Here is a 22,133-nt window from a genome sequence, read left to right on the forward strand (position 1 = left end):
TATTAATGCTGGTACAGGTCCCAGAGTACAGACATTCAAGTATTTCACATCGATGTTTGCCATCCGGCATAGGAAAGTGCTCGCTTATACCAGCTGTAAAAGTCTGAGTTCAGTTTTGTTTCCCATTCTATAATATGGGACAGTGCACTGTTCCCTGTGAATCCCATAGCGATGCCGTGACCGTGCCTCTGACTATAAAGGATTTTCAATTCTTTTTGAAAGATATCAACAAATGAAAGATACAGAGGTCATTTCTGAAGGTGACAAATGGCACAGAGCATGGCAAAATCAGTTCCCCCAGCCTTCTGTTCACAGGGCATATCAACCAAAGGCTGCTATGTATGTATATATACACACGAGGAGACCACAGAAACAGACCCCCCCCCCAGGAGAAGATCTCCATTTCCCATTCTTGGGGGCTGGATCCCTTGTTTTCTGTGTGGTGGATGTTTTTAGCAACGAAGCTTGTTCATCTCCCAGCCGGAGGACCTGTCACCAATTACTTGGAAAAGAAATGAATAATTAAACAGACTTCTCTCCTGAGATACCAAATGGAATGTCTGGGTACCAGTGAAAGGTTACAGAAAATCGTCTCCCGGTGCCTCACAGCAGTTTGGTCTCTTCGTAAGTCTGCTTAAGCTTTCCAAGTTTACCTCTGACTGCACCAGTCGTGACCCTGAGTTAATCACATAATCTCTCTGAGCCTTAGTTTTCTTATCTTTAAAGTGGGACTGATGGATTACTTAGAAGTGGTTATTCGGGCTTCAAGAGCTAATTCAGTATAGATGAGTCTATCATTCCCGATGCTAGAGTGACACAGGACTCAAGACTTGATGGAAACAGACCAGAACAAACACAAACAACTTGGGAAGGACTGGCGTCCAGGAGATTGAGGTAAAAATTCTTACAAATTGATGGGGTTTTGGGGTGCTGGTGGGGTTCGGAGCTGATGGCCAAGAAAAAATTCTTGTAGACGTCTTTGGTGCAAAAAGGCAATTTCATTAAAGCACGGGGACAGGACCCGTGGGCAGGAAGAGCTGCACTGGGTCCTGACCGTTAACTGATTTTATACCCTCAGGTTGGGAGGAGGTCAGGGATAGAGCAAGTCTAAGGAATTTTGGAAGCAAGGTTTCCAGGACCTTGAGGGGCTAGCTGTTGCTAGGGAAACACCATTTATTACTGTTTAGTAAAACCTCAGTCATGAGACCCTTCAGATGTATATCAGGGGGCCATAAACTTGGAGTATGATTGCCAGCATATATCGTGGGGGAGATAAAGGAAGTTTCCAAAGGAATTTTTATATGTTAAAGTAGACTTACAGGATCCTGTGGGGTCAGGATAATATTAAGCCAAGATTCCCTTTTGTCCCTAGCAAAGTGTCATCATTGAGGCAGCTGAGCTCCTAGAGAGAGGTCACTCTGCCTGTTTCAAGGACTTGTCAAGGGAATTTAATTTTTCATTTGCCCTTAGTTTCCCACATCACCATGGCAAGCACGTAAACCCGTTTCCTTTGTTCTTGGGGAGCCAGGAGTGCAGAGGAATATCACACACATCCCACCTGGGGGAAGGGGGTGCTGTTAGCCTGTACTTTGCCCTCAGCTTGCCCCACACTCCCTCATCACAAATCAATAACAAAAAGGGGGGACATTCACTGAAGATGAAATATAACTGTCCAGTAAATATGTAAAAAGATGCTCAACCTCACTAGTGATCAAGACAATGCCTTGATAAAATTAAAATGCTATTTTTCTCCCACCAGATTGGCGGAAAATGTTACAGCTTGACATATCATGATGTGGGCAGGAGGCAGTGAAAAGGAAACACACGTTCCCAGCGGGGGCATACACAGGCCCAGCCACTTGGAACACCTGGTGAGATCCATTAAAATCTGAATTGTGTACGCCCCATGGCCAAGCCATTCTACTTCTCAGTAACTAGAAAAATATTTGCATGTGTATCAGACATGCATAATTAGGATGCTTAATGGAGTAGGGTTTGTAATAGATGCCACCTCTAAAAAAAAAAAAAAAAAAAAAGAATCTCAGTGTTCATCCACAGGGGAGTGGCCGCAAAAAGGGGAGAAAGTTGATAACACGAAATACTACAGAGTAGTTAAAAACGGTGACAAGAGATTGCTCTTCAAGACACCGTGAAGTGAAAAGCCCACTTGTGGGATGATGCCTGCTATGCGACACCATTTAGCAAAACACACACACACACCAACTCTGCCATATAATCTGGATGGTTACAAATCTGAACACAGAAAAGATTCTAAAAGCAGACGCCAATGGTGAGCTCTGGCGAAAGGAGAGAAGACCGCGGATGGGATGTCAAAAGGGCCAACTTCATCTTATTTGTGATATTTAATTTACCTTGATGAGTAAAATTAGGCATTTCTTACGAACCTAACTTTTTTAACGTTTTTTTTAAGCAAATTCTACACCGGACATGGGGCTTGAACTCACGATCCCAAGATCAAGAGCCACGTGCTCCACCCACTGAGCCAGCAAGGAGCCGCATCTTATGAACTTAATTTTTTTAACACAGGAGGACAACCTCACTGCATCATCCGCAGTGGTCACAAAACCTAGTGGACTCCAGAATCAACAGAAGCTATGCTTATGGGGATAAATACGGCCATAATTATTACCACACGACTGCAGCTTCTGTCTCCCCAATGTTTTCTCTTTACTGGAAGAAACAAGAAGCCGTGGCACATCTGGCTTTTTGCTCTTCTAAGAGCTGGAGACCTACGAGCTTAATCTCTTCCCAGGGGCGATAATTAACATTTTTAATGCAGGCACTTTACAATCAATAGAGTTAACAACTGCTGCTCTTATCTACTTACACTTAGGTGAGGAAAGGAGGGGAAATGATGCTTTAAGGCTGGAAGAGCAGAAAGGATAGAAATTCAACAGGAATCCACAGAGACCAAGGGTAATTTGGCCACGTGGGGGTTCTGAACTCAGGAACAGGAACTTGGAAGCTTGGAGTACAAAGTCTAGAAGGCAGATTCTTTAGCCTGCCCTCCACAGCCCTTCATATTCTGGGCTCAAGTCTAACCCTTCCGGAACTTTTATTCCACTCCATTTCGGCCAAAGGGCAGAGTCTGTGCCGGGTGGAAAGGGTAGGACCTGTCGCAATGGAGGGGCAACCTATTGCAACCCAGAGGCACCAGATGAAACACAGTGACCACCCTAAGAGCCCATTCTGGTCCATCTACTGTTTCTTGCATTAAGAGACCTCAGCAGTGTTAATCATAAGAAATATCCAATCTCCATATAGGGGTGGAGGAAGGGGAAGAATGCTTGACTTTGTTTCCCATTTAATCACATACATATACCACCACCACCACACCTGAAAAACAGGTTTCTGCTTTTTAAAAAAAAAATCTATTAAGTTTTTCTCTTCCCCAGCACATATCACTATCCATAATGGTCTCTTCTTTCTTTGTTTACACATTTGTCTGCCTCCAACTAGAATGTAAATTACATGAGGACGTTCTCTGTTTTGTTCACTCTACTGCATCCCTGGTATCTGACATACAGTAGGTGCTCAATAAGTATTTTTAATCTGGAAGGTGGGGATACTTCCGGAAAATCAATAAGAAGCTTGACATCTAGTACCTGAAAGTGAACTAGGTCGCTGAGCAGAGGATGGTTAGGAAAGAAAACTGAAAATGATTCTTTTGGAGGGAACCACTTCTGTTCCTGAAGAGGCAAAACATCCTAAGATTTTATGAGGATTCTTCTCTGTGGCTCTGTGGGTTGTTTAAACATTACAAACTTTATGCCAGTGATGCTACAAAGGAGAAAGGGAGACCCTTATTACAAATGTTCAAACCCAAGGGATGCCTGGGTGGCTCAGTTGGTTAAACAAATGTTCAAACCTTGACCTCAGTTTAGCTAAGATTTTTACTCCATGTCCATAACGAGTGACAAAGCCAGTACAAAAATAAAGAGCAGTCACTTCCTCTTTTATGTTTAAAAAAGAGAGAAAGAGAAATGGGGGGGGGGGGGGGGGGAGGTGGATCTTACTGAACTCTGAACTTCCTTTCTCATAACCACAACTTACTACTGACTTACTTTGGTACAATGATTGCCGAATAAATAATAATCAGGCACCTCGTTGGTGCTGATAAAGTTTTATCCAAAACTCTGCCTGGAACACTGCTTACTGATTCCACCCTTGAAAGGAGCCACACCAGGGATTCTGATCAGAAGACAAAACTGACCCAAGGCTACCATGAAACTCTGTGGCCGCTACAGCTCCACTCAAAGGACTGACATTTTTCACGCCAAAATGAAACTAAACCCAAACCGGCAGGCTATTCTCAGGCACAAATCCACAGCCAGAAATCCTGGACGGAGCGTGGATACTGAGTGCAGCCACCTGAGTTTGGGTCCAGGTCCTGCCATTTTCTTGCTCTGTGATGTTGGGGGAGTGGCTTAACTTCTCTGGGCATCAGTTTTCCCATGTTAGACAGAAAAAGGCTTTTGTTCCTGGTCCGGTCAGGCCAATTCCAACTGCACCCAACCTTCCTGTGAACGACAAATACAACTCTGGACAAAATTTTTAAAAGAGTAAACAAAAGAAGTCAGATTCTGGAGGGCAAGGATGAAATCTGTAGAAGAGGAATGGCCTAGCTCTTACTAGGAGAGCATGCCAGTCAGCAGCAAGCAATAGCTAAAACTCCAACACCAAACCCTAAGTTTTTCTGCCTTGCGAAGCCAGAGGGCAGATTTCAGGCCAACCACAGCTACTGGAAAGTAGGGAATCTAAGAACAGAGAGCGCCAAGAGAAGAGGACCCCAAATGTGTATAAACTCTATCCAAGTGTCTGGCCGAGTCCTGAACCACGCATGTGTGGGACAAACTCAGAGAAGCCTCAAAGATAAAACAAATGGAATTGACATCTGAGCTGATGTCCAAGAGACACTTATTGTCCAACCAAGACAACAGCTTACTAGGACGAAAATAGCAACATTCTTCAGACAAACACAACTCAATCCCGCGTCTACAACATTATTAACACGATGTCCAGGATACAATCTAGAATCACTCAACCGACATAGGAGAAACCAGGACAATTGGAGCAATCTCAAGAGAAAAATATAATCAAACCAAAAAACAAAGGGAGGAATAATTGCTAGTCGGTTGGGGCAATTATATGAGAGGCAAGGCATTTGGCTGCAAGTAACAGAAAACCCATCTTGAAAAGGTTTAAGCGGTTAAGAGAATTTGCTAGCTAACAGAACAAAGTTTCCAGGGAGCGGACTGTATCAACGGTAGTTAATTCAGCAGTTCGATGACACTGTGAAGGACACAGATCATCTCCTCCTCCCTCCACCCTGCCATTTATGGCTGGTCAGCCCTGTCTTTCATGGTCAAACAAAGTTACCACAGTTTCAAAGTATGACATAAGGTAAAGACAAATCCTTTGTCCTGTGTCCCCTTCCTTCTGCTGTCACATTGTCCTGTGAGCCTATGACTCTCGGGGCCCTACCACAGCCTTCTTGGGACCAAGAGAGGAGATCCTGATGACACTTTGAGGATAGCAAAGAAATAACTGGGAGAATCCTGAGTTTTTGATGACCCTGATAAGCCCCAATCAGGCTAACCCTAGAGCCACTTCCCTTCAGACAGTTTGTTAAGTGTTCTGTTATTAACAACCAAAGCTTCCAGTCTGAGACAACCACCAGAATTGGGAAAGTAGGAACAAGGTTGCCTTCCTGGTTTTATTAAAAAGGGAGACTACTGGGGTGCGTGGCTGGCTTAGTTAGTGGCGTGTGATACTCTTGATCTTGGGGTCATGAGTTCAAGCCCCATGTTGGGTGTGGAGTTTACTAAAAAAAAAAAAAAAAAAAAAGATAAATAAACTTTTTAAAAAGTAAAAAATAAAAAAATAAAAGAAGATCAGCATGCTTTAGAAAGATGTTTAAGCATGATAGCCCCAAACTGAGACAACTTAACAACCAGAAAAATTAAAAGAAAATTGAAGAGTACCACCAGTTAAACTCTTTTGAGTACCACCAGTAATATGCATTAGATATTTTGAGAAAAATATAGCCCTGTATTAATATTAATAATTCTCAAATCTCTACCTCCATCCCTGACTTCTTAATATTCCCAGTGGCCTTTTGGATACCCAGACCTGAGTATACCACAGGTATCTCAAATTCAACTGTCTTTACCCACAGAATTCACAGTCTCTCCCCACAGGCCATCTCCTCATCTTGAATTTACTACTGCTATTTATGATTCCTGCATTCATCAAATACCCCAACAAGAACTCGCTCAGCAGCTGACGATATTCATATGCTGTACTTCTGTGCTATGTGCCAGGCAAAGTCCTGCTCTGCCCCACACAGGCATTGCCATATTTGATCCTCACAACTCTATGAGGAAGGCACCCCATCCTTATCATCTACCCCTGTCTAAAAATGAGGGTGCAGGGGCACCTGGGTGGCTCAGCCAGTTAAGCGTCCAACTCTTGATCTCAGCAAGGCCATGATCTCACAGTTCATGAAATCGAGCCCCGGGTTGGGCTCTGTGCTGACAGTGCAGGGCCTGCTCAGGATTCTCTCTCTCTCCCTCTCTCTGTCTGCCCCTCCCCCACTTGTGATCTCTCTCTCTCTCTCTCTCTCTCTCTCTCTCTCTCTGTCTCTCTCAAAATAAATAAATAAAACTTATTTTTTTTAAATAAATAAATAAAATGAGAGTGCGAAGGACAAGACACTTGGATAGCATTTGAATCTAGATCTTTCTCTTTTCCCTGCTTCACAAAACAAATAGAAACCAAGGGGCAAGAATTTCTCAACAGGCCTCTAAGCTTACTTAATTTCCAATCCATTTTCCCTTTTCTGTTCATTTTAACCCATGCTCCCCCTTCTCCCCTCCCCCCTCCCCAAAGACGTCCTCGGGGTCCCCTTCCCTTACTTAGACACTCTCTTGTCAGCACTTAAAGATGTTGGCCCACCACCCTGAAGTCTTCCTCTCCCCTGCCTTCTGTCTGCCACCTCCAAATCTTCTCTTCCTGAAGCCTGACATTCCTGGTGCTTCGACTTCCTCCTAACACGTGTCCCTTCTCTCACACATCCTCTCTCACCTCGCAGACTCACTTCCTCATTCCCTCACTGCCTCAACTTCCTCAAAACCCAGCCCGGAACTTGGGCCCCTTCTGTGCAGCCTGCCCAGGACCCTGGGAAGCGAGATGCCCCCAGTGTTCCCACCACCAGCACGATTACAACACGTACCACACTGTGCTACACATGTTCGATCTACGGGTCTTTCCAGGAGACTGGGGGCCGCCTGAGAGCAGAAACATGCCTGGTTTCCCTGTATTTCCCCACACAGAAGGGGCGGCCAAATATACCAGCTGGACCACACTGTGCTATTTCTTCTCTGTTACTCTCCTCTGGGTGGATTTTTGAAAAGACACACAGGGATGGAAACCATGCCTTCCGTGCTCCCGCCGAAGGCTGATCAGGGCTCCTGGCAGGGTATGTGAACCGTGAGCTTCAGACTCAGCCAGCCTGGGATTGTCACCCTCTTCAAATACTTCTTAGCTTCAAGACCTGGGGCAAGTTACTTAAGGTCCCTGAGCCCTAGATTCTTCAGGGAGTTAAAATGAGACTTAGCTCCTAAGGTGCTTTAAAGGAGATCATGTGTGAGCATTCGGCTCAGCGCCTCAACAAATTAGAACAGGTCCCCAGGAAGCATTATCATTCCATGAACACAGCTGCTGTTTGTGACCCTTCCTTCCAAGTGACCCAAGACTTTGACAGTTCTCAGCTCAGGAACAAAGATGCAAGGAAATCAGCTGACTGTGGTCATATGACCACCCCAAGCCCTCAGACCAGAAGTCACTTTCTGAATTCTTTATTTGGGGCTATGGCAAAAAAAAAAAAAAAAATCCTATGGCCAAAAACAAACAAACAAACAAAAATCTACACATATGCAAACTCCCTCACTGGGAAAACAAAACAACAAAACAAAAACAAAACAAGCAAACAACAACAACAAAAACCCACAACGATTAAAGCATACATTTCTCCCACTAGGAGTTTCCACATCCCATCATTTTGCCAATTTTCCTGCTGCTGCTGCCTCTGGAGATGATCTTAGTCACGGTCACATACCCCAGAGCTGGCCTGACTGTTCTCACTCACCCTGCCCGGGACCTTCCCCACCACACAGCTCTCCCACCCTGAGCCCCTCACTGCACAGGAGAACTCGGGTCTGACTCCAGTGGGTCTGAACTCAGTCTAGGCTCTGCAGTTCTTAGGAAAACTCTTTATCTTCACTCAGCCTGTTTCCCCCTCTGTGAACAGGAACAACAATCCTAGCAAGTCTTAGTGGAGGGTAAAGATTCACAGGGACACAGTCTGAGAAATGGCCAGCTCATCTCGAGCCCGCAGATACCAGCTGTCTTTCCTCCCTTCCCCATCACACTCAACTCTACATTCCTTCTATACAACCCTGAACTGAAATCTATGTTTCAGTCCTGACTCTATGTAACTCTGGAAAAATCTTCTTAAAGGCACTATAACAGGAGCAACCTTATATGGCTCTGTAGGAATTAAATGAGTTAATGTACAGGGGCGCCTGGGTGGCTCAGTCGGTTAAGTGACTGACCCTTGGTTCGGGCTCAGGTCATGATCTCAGGGTTTGTGGGTTTGAGCCCCGATATCAGGCTCCACAGCAGGTAGCACAGAGCCTGCTTGGGATTCTCTCGCTCTCCCTCTCTCTCTCTGCCCCTCCCCCGCTTGTGCTCTCTCTCTTAAAATAAAAAAAAATAAACAAACAAATAAACAAATAAATAAATAAGTTAATATACAAAAAACACTTAGAACAGTGCCCGGCACATAGCACATACTCAATAAACATCAACTCAAGCGAGCTGCATTTGAAAGCCTTATTTGAAGATGTCCAGGAAATAGCTCCTCTCCCAGCTAAGAGAGCCCTCCCATAGGGATTACAGAAGAACATACACATTCACCAAAGCAGGAACAGGTCTACCCCTGATTTCGTTTTTTCCCTTGCACTTGACTTTTTGTCCCATCTGGGGCAGCCTGACACCCACTGGGGGCCTCGGGCACCAAATCAGAGAAGGTCTGAAGGGGAAAACAATGAGACCAGCTGTCATTTGGGCCCCCTCCTATCGGGAACCCCAGAGAATATAAACACATACTGACCTCAGCCCTTGGAAATCCCAGCTGGAGGCAACCACGGGGATACGAGGCACCTCCTCGCGAGCATGCCGTTCCCACGTCTCCCGGAAGCTCTGTGCAGACCTCACCCAGCTCCTCCTCTGTGCTGATTCTGTTCGCAGAACACTTCTCTCTCAACCCACAGTATCCCCCAGGACAATCAGTTCCTTCTCTCTGCAGGAGCGGGATGGCTCTATGCTAGCACTAGAGACAGTACTCAGGTCAGGACAAGTAGTTCCACCGAACCCAACAATTCCACTTTCAAAACCTCTTATCCTATACTTAGAATTCTATTCGGAAAAAGAACTCTCATCAGTGATATCTGAAAGCTCAAAGATACCGATCAAAATAATCTTGGGATATTGTGACGGAGTGAAAATACAACCTCTAATTATAAAGAATTCAAAATAATGCATTTATATCCTCTCTAGAAAGAAATAAAGCCTCCACAGTCCGTGGGCCAATTTCACGAGCCTCCAGGGCCTCTGCTCTATACTGTTCACAGTGATTTTCAAACGGCACTGACCATTACCCATAGTGAGAAACACTTCACATTTGACCCAGTTCACGCGTGCCTACGTACGCACGCGTGAAATATAAGTTTTATGCGGCAATACTTACGCTTCCTGAGTATTATCCATTCTGACGGTCTTCTATTTGTTCATGGTGTTCATGACCTACTAAATTGATTTCATGACCCTTCATGAGTGACGATCCAGTTAAAAAATACATTTAGAAGAATTCAAGAAAACTCATCCCTGAGTGGAGCTGCAATGAGGTGTAAGGGTCGAGGGCAACAAGGCATTGAAGTCACAGAGTCCAGGCTTAGAAAACAGGCTGGCAAGACAGGGTATAGGGGAAGTCAGGTCAGCTATGTGAACACCAGATCTCCTTCCTAGGAGCTGGGTGGCCGTGGGCAAGCCAATCTCATGCCCTAGGCTTACTCGGATTAAGACTCTCTGTAAATAATATTCTGGTGCTGACAAGATACGGTCTCTGAAGCCAGACAGCAAATAAATCAGTTCTGTGAAAGGGCCAGTGAAACCCCACAGGCTTACTAATGATCAAGAAGACACAGTTTGGAGCTAACCTCTAAAAGACACCTGGAAGCATGGATTGGATTCCTCCTCACACCTCTAGGGACAAGGTTCTCCTTCCCCCTGCAGCTGGGGGTGTTGAAGCCTAAGGCTCACAGGTGCATCCTCCCTCCCCATGGTCATGCCACCTTCCCAAGAGCAGCCTTCAACCAATGTCTCCTTGGTGTGGGTCCCCATCATCCCACCTCTTTCTTTTCTAAGTGTATTTATTTATTTTGAGAGAAAGAGAGAGAGAGAGAGAGAGCAGGGGAGGGACAGAGAGGGAGAGAGAGAATCCCAAGCAGGCTCCACGCTGTCAGCACAGAGCCCAATGCGGGGCTTGAACCCGCAAACCATGAGATCATGACCTGAGCCGAAATCAAGAGTCAGGAGCTTAACCGACTGAGCCACCCAGGCGCCCCCAGCCCCCGCCACCATCGTCCCACTTCTGAAGGGCCATCCCAGCTCCAGCCATGGATTGGCTTTGGTCTCTATTACAACTACTGCACCAGGGTGCAGCCAGCCTCTTTCCCTGCTTCCCTCAATCCCTCATGCGTGTCGTGCCCCAGACCTGATTCTCCAATAAGCCACCTGTGTGCAGATCTTCATCTTTTAAGACAAAGCAGCAATGATATTGGCCAAAGTCACAGGAGGAAAACTAAGTGAGAACGCTGACCTCAGGACATTTTTCCGAGGGTATTTTTGAGACCTTTTTTTTTGTTTCCAGAGCTAACATTTAACGAGCAATCACATGTCTTTGCATACCATGTCTCGTTCGATCTACATAGTGCCCTGGGAGGTAGGCTCAGGATCCTCACCTTCATCCCACAGACGAGACACCAAAGATTAAAGAGGCTAAGAAAGGACTCCACACGTGCTCGGCAGAAGAGCTAATGTCTGACCCCATGCTCTTGACCTCATCCTAACCCACCACAGCTCTATAATCACACTCGCCACACTGGATCACACAAATTCACTCTCGGGTCTGTCTCTTTGAGGATCTCCCCCCGGCAAGGGCCAGGACCTCATGTTCCAAATCTCAAGCTCTTGGTGCAGCACCAAGCACAAGGCAGGACCCAGATGGTTGGGAGTAATGGTGGCAGTATTCAGTGGCGATGGTGTTAGAATTCAGCGTGTCCTGTGTGCCAAGCCCCGCGCTGTGCCTGTTACACAACAACATATCATTTGGCCCCTCCTCTTCCCTATGGGGTGCAAGCAGTGGGCACTCACTTAGGACCCGCCACAGAAGCCAGTACACTTCAGCAGATGCGCTCTGTATGAGGGCATGTTTTCTAGAGCTAAGCAGTCATGCGGGCCTGAAATTGGTCTGGTAGGTTCCCCAAAATGCCAGCCATACTTTGCAGCTTCTCCCAGCAAGAGGAAGAGCCCATTTCCTCCTTTATTTCCTCCTTTAATTCTGGGATGGGCTTGTGGCTTGCTTTCACTGACCAAATATGTCACAAGTGACACTGTGCAACTCCAAGCCGAGGCTTCAAGAGGCCTTCCAGCCACTGCTTTGTGCACCGGGAACACGCTCACCTCCGAGAGACGAAGCACAGGCTAGCCTGATGGAAGACGAGAGACCACCTGGAGAAAGGCCCCGGCGTCCCAGGCCCATCAGCTGGGGCCCCAGACGTGTGAGCCCAGCCAGCAACCGCCAACCCCTGTCCAGACCAGAAGGGTCACACAGCTGAGCCCAGCCCAAATCACTGACCCACAGAAAGAAGAGCTCAATAAAACGGTAGTTATTTTAAGCCACTAAAGTTTGAGGTGATTTGTAACACACAACAGGTAATTGGTCTATTAGATGTCCAGATAGCCAAAAGCAGAACCACCAAAGGATTCGTCTACAGGAATGGTGACACATAAGCAAAAGAAAAGAACATAGAAGTGTTTACGACGTCCACTGGCAACCAGGAGAGCCAAGAATTCTGACCGGCTGGCAAACTACCACTTGTGACAAGCACCAGACTGTTCTAATACCTAAAAACAAGAAGAGTGCTTCTTCATTTCATACTTTGCAGCAAAACAGACCAGGCTCTCCCCCAAACATACCCTCATACGTTTGATAAGATGAAGAGGTCTAGAGTTGCACATCCGTTTTTACTGAAGTCAAGTGAGAGATCAAATCGGATACATCATCCCAAAGGAAAAGGAAATCACGGCTGTGGGGACCGGGGCAGGGCTTGCTGTGTTCACCTACATGTTTTCCCACCAGACAGAGCTGGCTGACATGTGCCAGTGCCCCTCGCAGTCGACACAGCCCTCCCTGTGCCAACAGAAGGTGAGCAGAAGTGACATGTGTCCCTTCCAGGCTGGAGCAGTTAGGAAATGAGTGTGCTTTGGGGGCACCTCAGTTAGTTGAGCCTCCGACTTCGGCTCAGGTGGTGATCTCACAGTTCGTGAGTTCAAGCCCTGCATCCAGCTTTGCACTGATGGTGTGGAGCCTGCTTGGGATTCTGTCTCTCCTTCTCTCTGACCCTACCCCACTTATGCTCTCTCTCGCTCTCTCTCAAAATAAATAAATAAACTTAAAAAAATAAAATAAACATTAAAAAAATTATTAAAAAAAGAAATGAGTGTGCTTTCTCATGTTTTCTCCCCATCCATTGGGCTAACGGAGAGAAAGCTGGAACCCTCAATGACTGCGTGGAAAAATGCCTGACCAGGATCACCCACAATGGTCTGGGCCATGAGAGAGAAAGAAATCGCTTTCTGTTAAGCTGCAGAGACTTTAAGGCTTATCTGTTACAGCAGCTTTAACAGAGTCTTACTAGTACGTTAACTAGCATAGATGTTTTGTTTTTTTCTTTTAATATATTTTCAATGTTTTTATTTATTTTTCAGAGAGAAAGACAGAGCATGAATGGGGGAGGGGCAGAGAGAGGAGGAAACACAGAATCCGAAGCAGGCTCCAGGCTCCGAGCTGTCAGCACAGAGCCCGACCTGGGGCTCCAAGTCGCAAACCGTGAGATCATGACCTGAGCCGAAGTCAGACGCTTAACCAACTGAGCCACCCAGGTCCCCCATTACAGACATCTTTAAATGCGAGCCCTAAAAACAGTTTGAGCTCCAAGTTTTCCGTGTATTAGCAGAACTAAATTTTTTGATGGGAAAATTGTCAGAATGCCCTGGCTTCCTGGTTCTACAGTTTGCGCCCGATGGGCAACATTGAAATAAGAAGCAGATGTCCCCCCAAGAAGGCAAACGGTACCAGCCCTCAGTGACTGACTCCAGAAGGTGCTTGTCTCCCATACAGATGTCACTTCTGTGTGTACAACTAAAAAAGTCCCAGCTGATATTTTTGAGGTTCAGCCTCAGTGATTTACACTTGCTTTTTAAATGTTCTATTAAGGGGCCCCTGGGTGGCCCAGTCGGTTAAGCATCCAACTTCAGCTCAGGGCATGATCTCCGTGAGTTCAAGCCCCGTGTCAGGCTCTGTGCTGACAGCTCAGAGCCTGGACCTGCTTCAGATTCTGTGTCTCCCTCTCTCTCTGCCCCTCCCCTGCTCGTGCTCTGTCCGTCTCTCTCTCAAAGATAAATAAACATTAAAAAAATAATAACAAAATAAATGTTCTATTAAAGTATAATAACAGAAAAGTGCTTACAAGTATACAGCTCAGTGAAATGTCATGATCTGAACACATCAGTGTAACCAGCACTCAGATCAAGAAACAGAACACTGGTGGCATCCCAGAAGCCTCTCTCAGGGATTACCCCCTGGTAATGGCTGTCCTCCCTTCTGACCCCTCTAGTTACTTTCACCGGCTCCTGAACATCAAGTAAATGGGATCATACAGAAGGTACGGTGCCTGGCTTTTGCAGCTGTCGTTACCCCTGGGAGAGTCATCTATGTTACACATAGCTGCAGTTTGTTCCTGTACGTTGCTGTAAGATATTCCACTGTGTGTCCACTATTCTGCTATTAGACAACTGAGGTGGCTTCTAGCATATGTTATATTGGAAGACATTCTTTTCACTCCAGTCCACCAGGGCCCATGATGAACAAAGGCAGGGACTTCAGGAGAGGAACTGTTCATCTTCACAGAGAAACACAGGCAAAGCATGAGACTGTGTCCCCAAGTTAGCAGCATTCACATATTTTTGAAAATCATTTCCCAACAGGCTCTATGAAGGGCAATTTGCTGGGGGTGGGGGGAATGGGAGGGGGAGAGTCCAAACAAAAGTGATCCAAGCCTATAAACTAGCAAGTGATATAGTTCTCATAAAAATCACAGATCAAGCCATAGAAAACTAGCACCAAAACCCAAATCACAGGACTCCCTCTTACAGTCATTTCGTTCAGTCAACAGGTATTTACTGAGCACATCCTATGAGCCAGGTTTGGAGCTGGGTACTTGAGAAAGAACAGGAAGTGAGACAGATGTGGCCCCTACTCTCACAAAACTGACACTCTGGTGGCAAAGACTAAACACTCAAACTAACATACAATTAGAAAATGTAAAGCTGACAAGGAGTTATGGGATTGTACGAGGGGGGACCCGGTTTGGAAAAGCAGGGAAGGCCTCTCTGAAGAAGTGACACTGAGCTAAGTACTGAAGGAGGAGTAGGAGGCAAGCTGGGGGAGAGGAGAGGAAAGAGCAGTTGAAGCTGAAAACAGAGCATGTGCAAATGCCCTGGGGTAGGTAGGAGCATATCATGGTTGAAGAAGACAAGTTGGGTCTTCGGCTAGAAAGTGAAAAGTGGGTAAAAGGGAGGTACAAGCGAGGTTCATGAGGACCCAGGGCAGACAAGGACTTGCAACTCATATGAAAGACTCTGGACTTAATCCTGGGAAGAACAGAAATGCCAGCCATCAAAAGAGGTGTATCTGGGGCGCCTGCGTGGCTCAGTCAGTTAAGCGTCCAACTCTTGATTTCGGCTCAGTTCATCATCTCACGGTTCATGAGATCAAGCCTCAGGTTGAGATCTGTGCTAACAGTGCAAAGCCTGCTTGGGTTTCTCTCTCTCTCTTTCTCTCTACCCCTTTCATGCTCATGCTCACAAGCACATTCTCTCTCTCTCTCTCTCTCTCTCTCTCTCTCTCTCTCTTTCTCTCTCTCTCTCTCCCTCTCTTTCCCTCAAAAATAAGCTTTTAAAAAAAGAAGAAGAAAAAAATTTTTTTAAAAACATGAGTATCTAACTGAAACACAAAAAGGTCCCTCACCACTCTATATGCCAATCTTCCTTCCCTAGGTGCACTATTTGGCCCAGATAGAATTACCAATACTCCCAACCATACATTTTGCCATATACATAATAACAACCCAGATAACTACTGAAATTCTCATTTGCAGCAACGCCAAAATTCTAAATAATGGCCCCCACTTTGGGGAGGGAAAGGAGATCTTCAAAATATGGTTAGCTCCTAAAAAATCACCCAAGCACACCATCACAAGACTAGAGGCACTCCTGCAGACTTCACCCTCCACCTTCACCCACATTATTTGGCAGCTTCTTCTTCAACCCAAAAGAGCACGTAAACATTCCATCTGGAGGATGAAGGGAACTCAAAATTTAAAAAGTGAAATGGTCAGAAATCTATTTAAAGTTGAAATGCCATCAACACGTTTTCAAAATGAAGACAGCAGATGGGACCATCACAGATCTCAATTCAGCTTCTGAGGTTTCCCACAAATTAAAGATTCCAAAGCCAGGAAACTGTTGCACAGAAAACACTGTTGCTCACCCGTGTTCCTGTCACAGCTCTGACCCCAGCTAAGAGTTTCTCACTCAGAAACATTGTGAGTTGCACCTGCACCTAATACTATTGCCCACAGCGTGTAAACACGTTCATTCTTGCATCAAGTCCTTGACTCGGGTTCATTGCACTTGCCTCCCCAACGGGATTATAGAGTCAGTAAGGACAAGACGAAACCCAGCCCCAGGAATAAATGCAAATAGCTGCCATTTATCAAGCGCTCAGTGCACGTCAGGCGAGGCACTAAGGAATTACTGGACGTGTGCCCTCTAAACAAGATACTATTGTTTCCTTTTACCTCTAAAGCAACAGAAGCTCAAAGTGTTTAAGGAAATATGTTCCTCGGCCCTGTACCAAGAAGCCAAGATTTGAGGCAATGCCTTTCAATTTCCAAAGCACAAACTCCTCACTACCCATGCAGCATGGGCTCCATTAACACGTGTTGGATAAGTGACAGCAGCCGGGCGGGAGAAAGGCAGTGGGAGGATTCCTTTCAGAGGAAAAATCATTTCCACGGTCCTCTCCGCCGAAGGATGCAGGGAAGAGAGATATCCCTATTGTTAGAACCGTAAAAATAACCCAGTAACCACCTCCCAAAATAGAACAATCAACAATATGACTGACACGAAAATCCAAATGTCTCTCTACGACGTGAGACCCTCAGTGCTCCGGTGACACCCCCACAGCCTCTAAATGGTCATTTCAGCTTCTCGTACCTGCCCTCCAAGCCCACAAGCCTGGAATTTCGGGATCTGAGTCACAGCAATTACTGTTTCAAATGCGATTCATGCTCCTCTTTTTCACACGTTTAGCCACTTCCCTCACCCTCTTTAGAACAATGACAACAAGCACCTCCTAGTCACTATCCTGCCTTCACAAGGTCCAAACCCTCCTATATGACGTTGATCTCCAAGCGCCGCCCCTCCCCGACCCAAGCACACCCTCCTTCCCATTCCCTGCATGTGCTCTGTTCTCTCTTTTGTGTGTTCAACTTGAGTTGTCCTCTGCGTGAAACACCCTTCCCAGCCCCCAGCCTCCTGTCAATCTGGGAACTCCCACTCCTGCTGTAAGATTGTTCCCAAATGTTACCTCCTCTGTGGAATCTTCTCCACCCCTCCCAGGAGTAAGGATGTCATCCCACTTCTCATTTATGTGGCAGAACTAACTGGCCATGTGCTGTTCTCCCCACAAATGACCAGGAAGATCGTCAAGGGCGCAAGGATAGACTCCTCTCCAAAGCCCATACCGCAACGGGACATTTTACAATACATTTCTTCTAAGTTATTTATTAGTTACTGTTCTTCTTCCACTAGAATGTAAATTCCATGAGGTCAGGGACTCTGTCTGGTTCACTGCTCCAGTTCCAGTGCCTAAAATAGTACCTGAAACATGGTAGGCACTCAAAGATTTGCTGAGTGAATGAATGCACAGATGGACAGATGGCTAGATGGATGGTGGAATGGATGGATGGTTGGGTGAACTGATGGATGAATGGACAGCAGATGGAAAAATGGATGAATACATAGATGAACGGATTAGTGAGTGGGTTGGTGGGTAGATGGATGGAGAGATAGATCGTTGGATCAAGCAGGATCATGCTTCACCAGCCCAGGGTCATAGAGTCATGGAGACAGAGCAGGATTTGAAATCAGGCCTATCTGATTTTTTGAGCCTGTACTCTCAATCCAATTTATACTGCCTATCTAGAAACCCAAAGTCTGGTCACTGGACAGCAGCAAGATAAAAGAAGAAAGAGTCTAAAATTCCCGCCCCCCACCTGGGAACATGGTTATTGTTGAGCTAAATTAATTTCCATCTACTTAGTAAATGCCAAGACTCAACAGGAAGGCATCTGAACCCTCCTAGTCTGGCTCTCAGTTCCCCTTCTGACTCAGTAGGGCAACGCTCTGTGTGTGGGCTGAGGGAAAAAGAGACATCCAGGAGACACAAACAAGCAAGACAGAGGACAATAAAAAGTAACAGCAACAATACCAATAGTAATATTAAAAGATTGATACTCCTGAATAAAAGCCACCGTCTCTTCCAAACCTCACTGGAGCCTACAATTGTGATGTCTTTCAATTCTCGGCTACATCGAGTTTTCTTCCAACACCAACCATTTCCAGGAAAAACAATGATGCTCCTTCTCTATTCACAGGAAGGAACAGCCAGTATGAAATTAGACCCAGAGGTAAAACAGGACGAGGCTTGACATTAAGCAAAAGTGGATGTGGGGAGGATGGTTTAAGGGTAGAAACTAACATACCCCTATGTGCTCATAATTCCCTGTAGTTCTTTTATAATAAAAAATAAAAAGCATCTATTAAGTGCCCAAATTTGTGTTAGAGAGGCACTAAAGACATGTTAGCACCAAACCGAGATCAGAAAAGATGGAGATCATTTTCTGAATGTGATCAGTGAGGCTTACTGTGAAACTACTTACAAATTACCTTCCAAATGAAAGCAAACACCGCCTAAGCCAACAAAATGAACAGCTGTAGAACATCGGACCTCGACCCAGGGTAAGGAAGGTATCTGGGAGTCAAGGCGAGTAATCCTGTGTCCCTCAAAACTGGCTTTCAGGTCAGATGCCTCTCACTGAAATGCTTTACGCTCCCTTTTTACTTATTCTCAAGCTGTCAGCTCAAACTTGTTCCTCCACCTCTGAAATGATCTGATTTTTTCTCCACCTCAAACTGCAACCCCTAAAACAAAAAGGAAGCCAGTTCATTATCTGAGTTATTAGCCAGGAGGTGATGAAGTTCTTTGTCGAACTGGGAGAGAAGCCATCTTCAGGTAGCTATCTGATTCTACTAAATATTCATCTTACTCGCGACCATGGCACAGGTAAAGATTCAGGGCTTCTCTGCAGAATGTGACAGAGATAAGACCTTCTCTGTATCTTCACCCAGGATATGAGCAGCTTCACACAATACAGATTTTTTAGCTCTGGCTCCCTGGCAACTCAGACTTTCTCCAATTACTTCGAAGGATGGGAAGTTATTTGCCTTTCGTTTTTGGTTTTTCATTCTCAGATCAGACCAAAGAATTCCCTGACTCCACCCCAACCATTGCATAGGGTAGCATCCCCCTTATAAATTCTCATGCACCCTGTACACTTCCTACAAAGTGCTTAACAAAAGTAAGCTTAAATATGGTTACAATGATTGGTAGAATATTGATCTTTTAACGTTTATTTATTTTTGAGAGAGAGCTCAAGTGGGGGAGGCACAGGGCAGGGCAGGGGGGACAGAGGATCCGAAGGGGGCCCTACACTGACAGCACAGAGCCCAACATGGGGCTTGAACTCACAAACTGTGAGATGATGACCTGGGCTGAAGTTGGACGCTCAACCGACTGAGCAACCCAGGTGCCCTATGATTCACAGAATATTTACACTGTAAGCTGCATGACATTAGGATCTTCTTGAGCTCATTCACCATAGTATTCCTGCCATCTAAAATAATTCCTGACATATAGAACTTAATGAGTGAATATTTTTTGGAAGCATGAATAGATACATAGAATGATAAATGGATGGAGGGATGGATGGAAATGGATGGATGCATAAATGCATGTAAATATATAAGGTTCCTACCAGATTTTCAAGCAGCCATCACACCTCCAAATGCCACATGTAAACACTGTGGATTTTGTACACCCTATAAAAAGCCCAACAATCTATCTGTATAATATCACACAATTTTAATGGAGAAATAGGATGAGTCAAGCCAAAGGATCCATGAAATTAGATCAAATGCCAAAAATGATGAGACCAAGCTTTTGAATGCATCATCCAGAGATGGTGAAATATTCAGCTGATCCCTCTACCCACCCAAGAAGTAATTAGACTACAAAGTCAAAGGAGCAGAACACGGATTTTAAATTGTACTTAGCAGTAATTTAACTACCTGTAGCTGAAAAGCATCAAAAGGAGATGCATATTCTCAAAACTGTGACATACTGATGTATTTACGTATGTTTTTTATATACACACGTGTGTGCGTACTCACAGAGACAGAAACAGAAAGCTAGGCAGAAAAAGACAGAGAAAGAAGAAAGACTCCAATAACAAGAATACATATAAATAACTGTCAAACCTTTGGTTCATCCTTTGACCAATTACTTTCTCTGTTATCTTTTTCTTTCTTGACCCAAAGACACCATAAACATGTTGGACGTGGTTCTAGGCAGGACACCTGGAGTATCACCAGTACTCAGAAACAACATATTTTTTTAATTACTTTCTAAGAACCTGCATATCATATCAGTTACATTTCCAAAGGTGTTATTTTCCATATTTACTTAGAAAGGCATTCTGTTGCCCAGTGACAAAGCTTTTTGAGTTTGCCCTGAGTGCTTGACAGCTCAAAATGAATTTACTGTTGCCTCTCCAACAAATCAGCCCTCCTTTTTAAGACCCAACATTAATTCACTTAAATATTTTTTTAATGTTTGTTTATTTTGGAGGGAGAGAGCGCGAGCTCGCATGACCAGGGGAGGAGCAGAGACAGGGAGACACAATCCAAAGCAGGCTCTGTGCTGACAGCAGAGAGCCCAATGTGGGGTTACCGGTTTTTAAATTTTTTGAATATTTAGTTATTTTTGAAAGAGAGAGAGCATGCACGTGAGCAGGGGAGGGACAGAGAGAGAGGAAGAGAGAAAGAATCCCAAGCAGGCTTCCACACTATCAGGGCAGAGCCTGAGGTGGGTCTCAATCTCAGGAATCAAACCCTGAGATCATGACCTGAGCCAAAATCAAGAGTCAGACGTTTAGCTCATTGAGCCACCCACACACCCCTCACCTGAAGATTTTTATTTCAAATGGGACTTTGGGCCTAAAATCCCACTTCAGGTGGAAAAAATAAAAAAGTCAAACCATCAAATACAAAGTCAAAGAGCTTCGGCCTTTTACCCACATTGAACCCTCAGGACACATTCAGAAAAAGCTAAGAGGTGAGCAGAGTTTCACTCACAGTCCTCTGGGATCTGCTTCTGGAAGGGAAATGGAATAACAGAAGGCTGCTTCAGTAGCTCACAGCCTGACTTACCGATTGTACAAAAAACAAACCAACAAACAAAAAAAAAGCCCTCTTTATGAGAAAGTCCTACCTAAAGTATAAGATATCCCATTATAAGTTGCCAGGGAAAACTATGCCAAAAATAAAATTAACCTTTGATTCAGCTTTGATTGTTGTTTTTAAAAAGAGCACACTTTAACCTCTATGTGTTGACTACACACGAAAATAAACTTGTATCCCATAGAGTTAAACGCGGATAAAAACGGCAATGTTTGAATTCATGCAACATTTTGGGGTTCTTAAAGAATAACTTCTATTAAAAGGTTAAGAAAACCACTTTCAGATCTACACAGGAAAGAGAAGAGCTGGCTTACTCATTATAATCATCCCTGCTAGGTTTTCATAGTCAGAAAACTAGTGAGCTGGGGTTTTTCTAGAGAGTCCCTGACAAGTTGAGATCTTTCTCACGAGGAAAGGGTGAGAAAAAAGAACCTAAACAAGCCTGGCTGGCTGAGCAGTGCACTCACTGGTGCTGCCCAAAGTCTATGAAGAAACACATCTGAGAGGAAAACCTACCTAAATACACGAAAGTGGCCTAGTCATTCAATGACTTCCAGAATGAACTTCTCCCACTTTGACAGAGTTTCCTACCATGAATCAAGTAATAATGATCGTCTCACTTACAGTCATGGATACTTACTGTGGATATTTCTCTTATACCTTGGTGTATACCATAACTCTATGAGATAGGTACTATTAGCCCCATTTTACAGATGAGGAAACTGAGGCCACTACAGGTGAATGACTTGCCCAAGTTCACAAAGCAAGTAGGTGGCAGAGCAGAGATTGAAACTCAGTTCTACCTGACTCTAACCCCATGCTATGAATTCTGAATCTCTAAATTGTATTGCTTGCCTGTTTATACTAAAGTGACTTCCTTTTTGAAAAAAAAAAAAAACAGTTTTGGGGCTCCTGGGTGGTTCAGTAGGTTAAGCATCTGACTTCAGGTCAGGTCATGATCTCACAATTCATGAGTTTGAGCCCCACATCGGGCTCTGTGCTGACAGCTCAGGGCCTGGAGCCTGCTTCGGATTCTGTGTCTCCTGCTCTCTCTGCCCCTCCCC

At 45.0% G+C, this 22,133-nt stretch overlaps 1 protein-coding gene across 3 annotated transcripts in view; it reads right to left on the minus strand.

Annotated features, from left to right (window-relative positions):
- PRKCB (protein kinase C beta) overlaps positions 1-22,133 on the minus strand; it is a 328,794-nt gene that overhangs the window by 300,898 nt on the left and 5,763 nt on the right. Inside the window, exon 1 of one of the 3 annotated variants that reach the window (XM_047838437.1) lies at positions 9,197-9,278. The exons of the other annotated variants lie outside the window; for them this stretch is intronic. The gene's annotated coding sequence lies outside the window, so the exon portion shown is untranslated. Of the gene's footprint in view, positions 1-9,196; positions 9,279-22,133 lie in introns of those variants that run through there. 3 annotated transcript variants of the gene reach the window in all.

This window comes from Prionailurus viverrinus, chromosome E3 (assembly GCF_022837055.1).
Source record: "Prionailurus viverrinus isolate Anna chromosome E3, UM_Priviv_1.0, whole genome shotgun sequence".
Taxonomy (NCBI): Eukaryota; Metazoa; Chordata; class Mammalia; order Carnivora; family Felidae; genus Prionailurus; species Prionailurus viverrinus.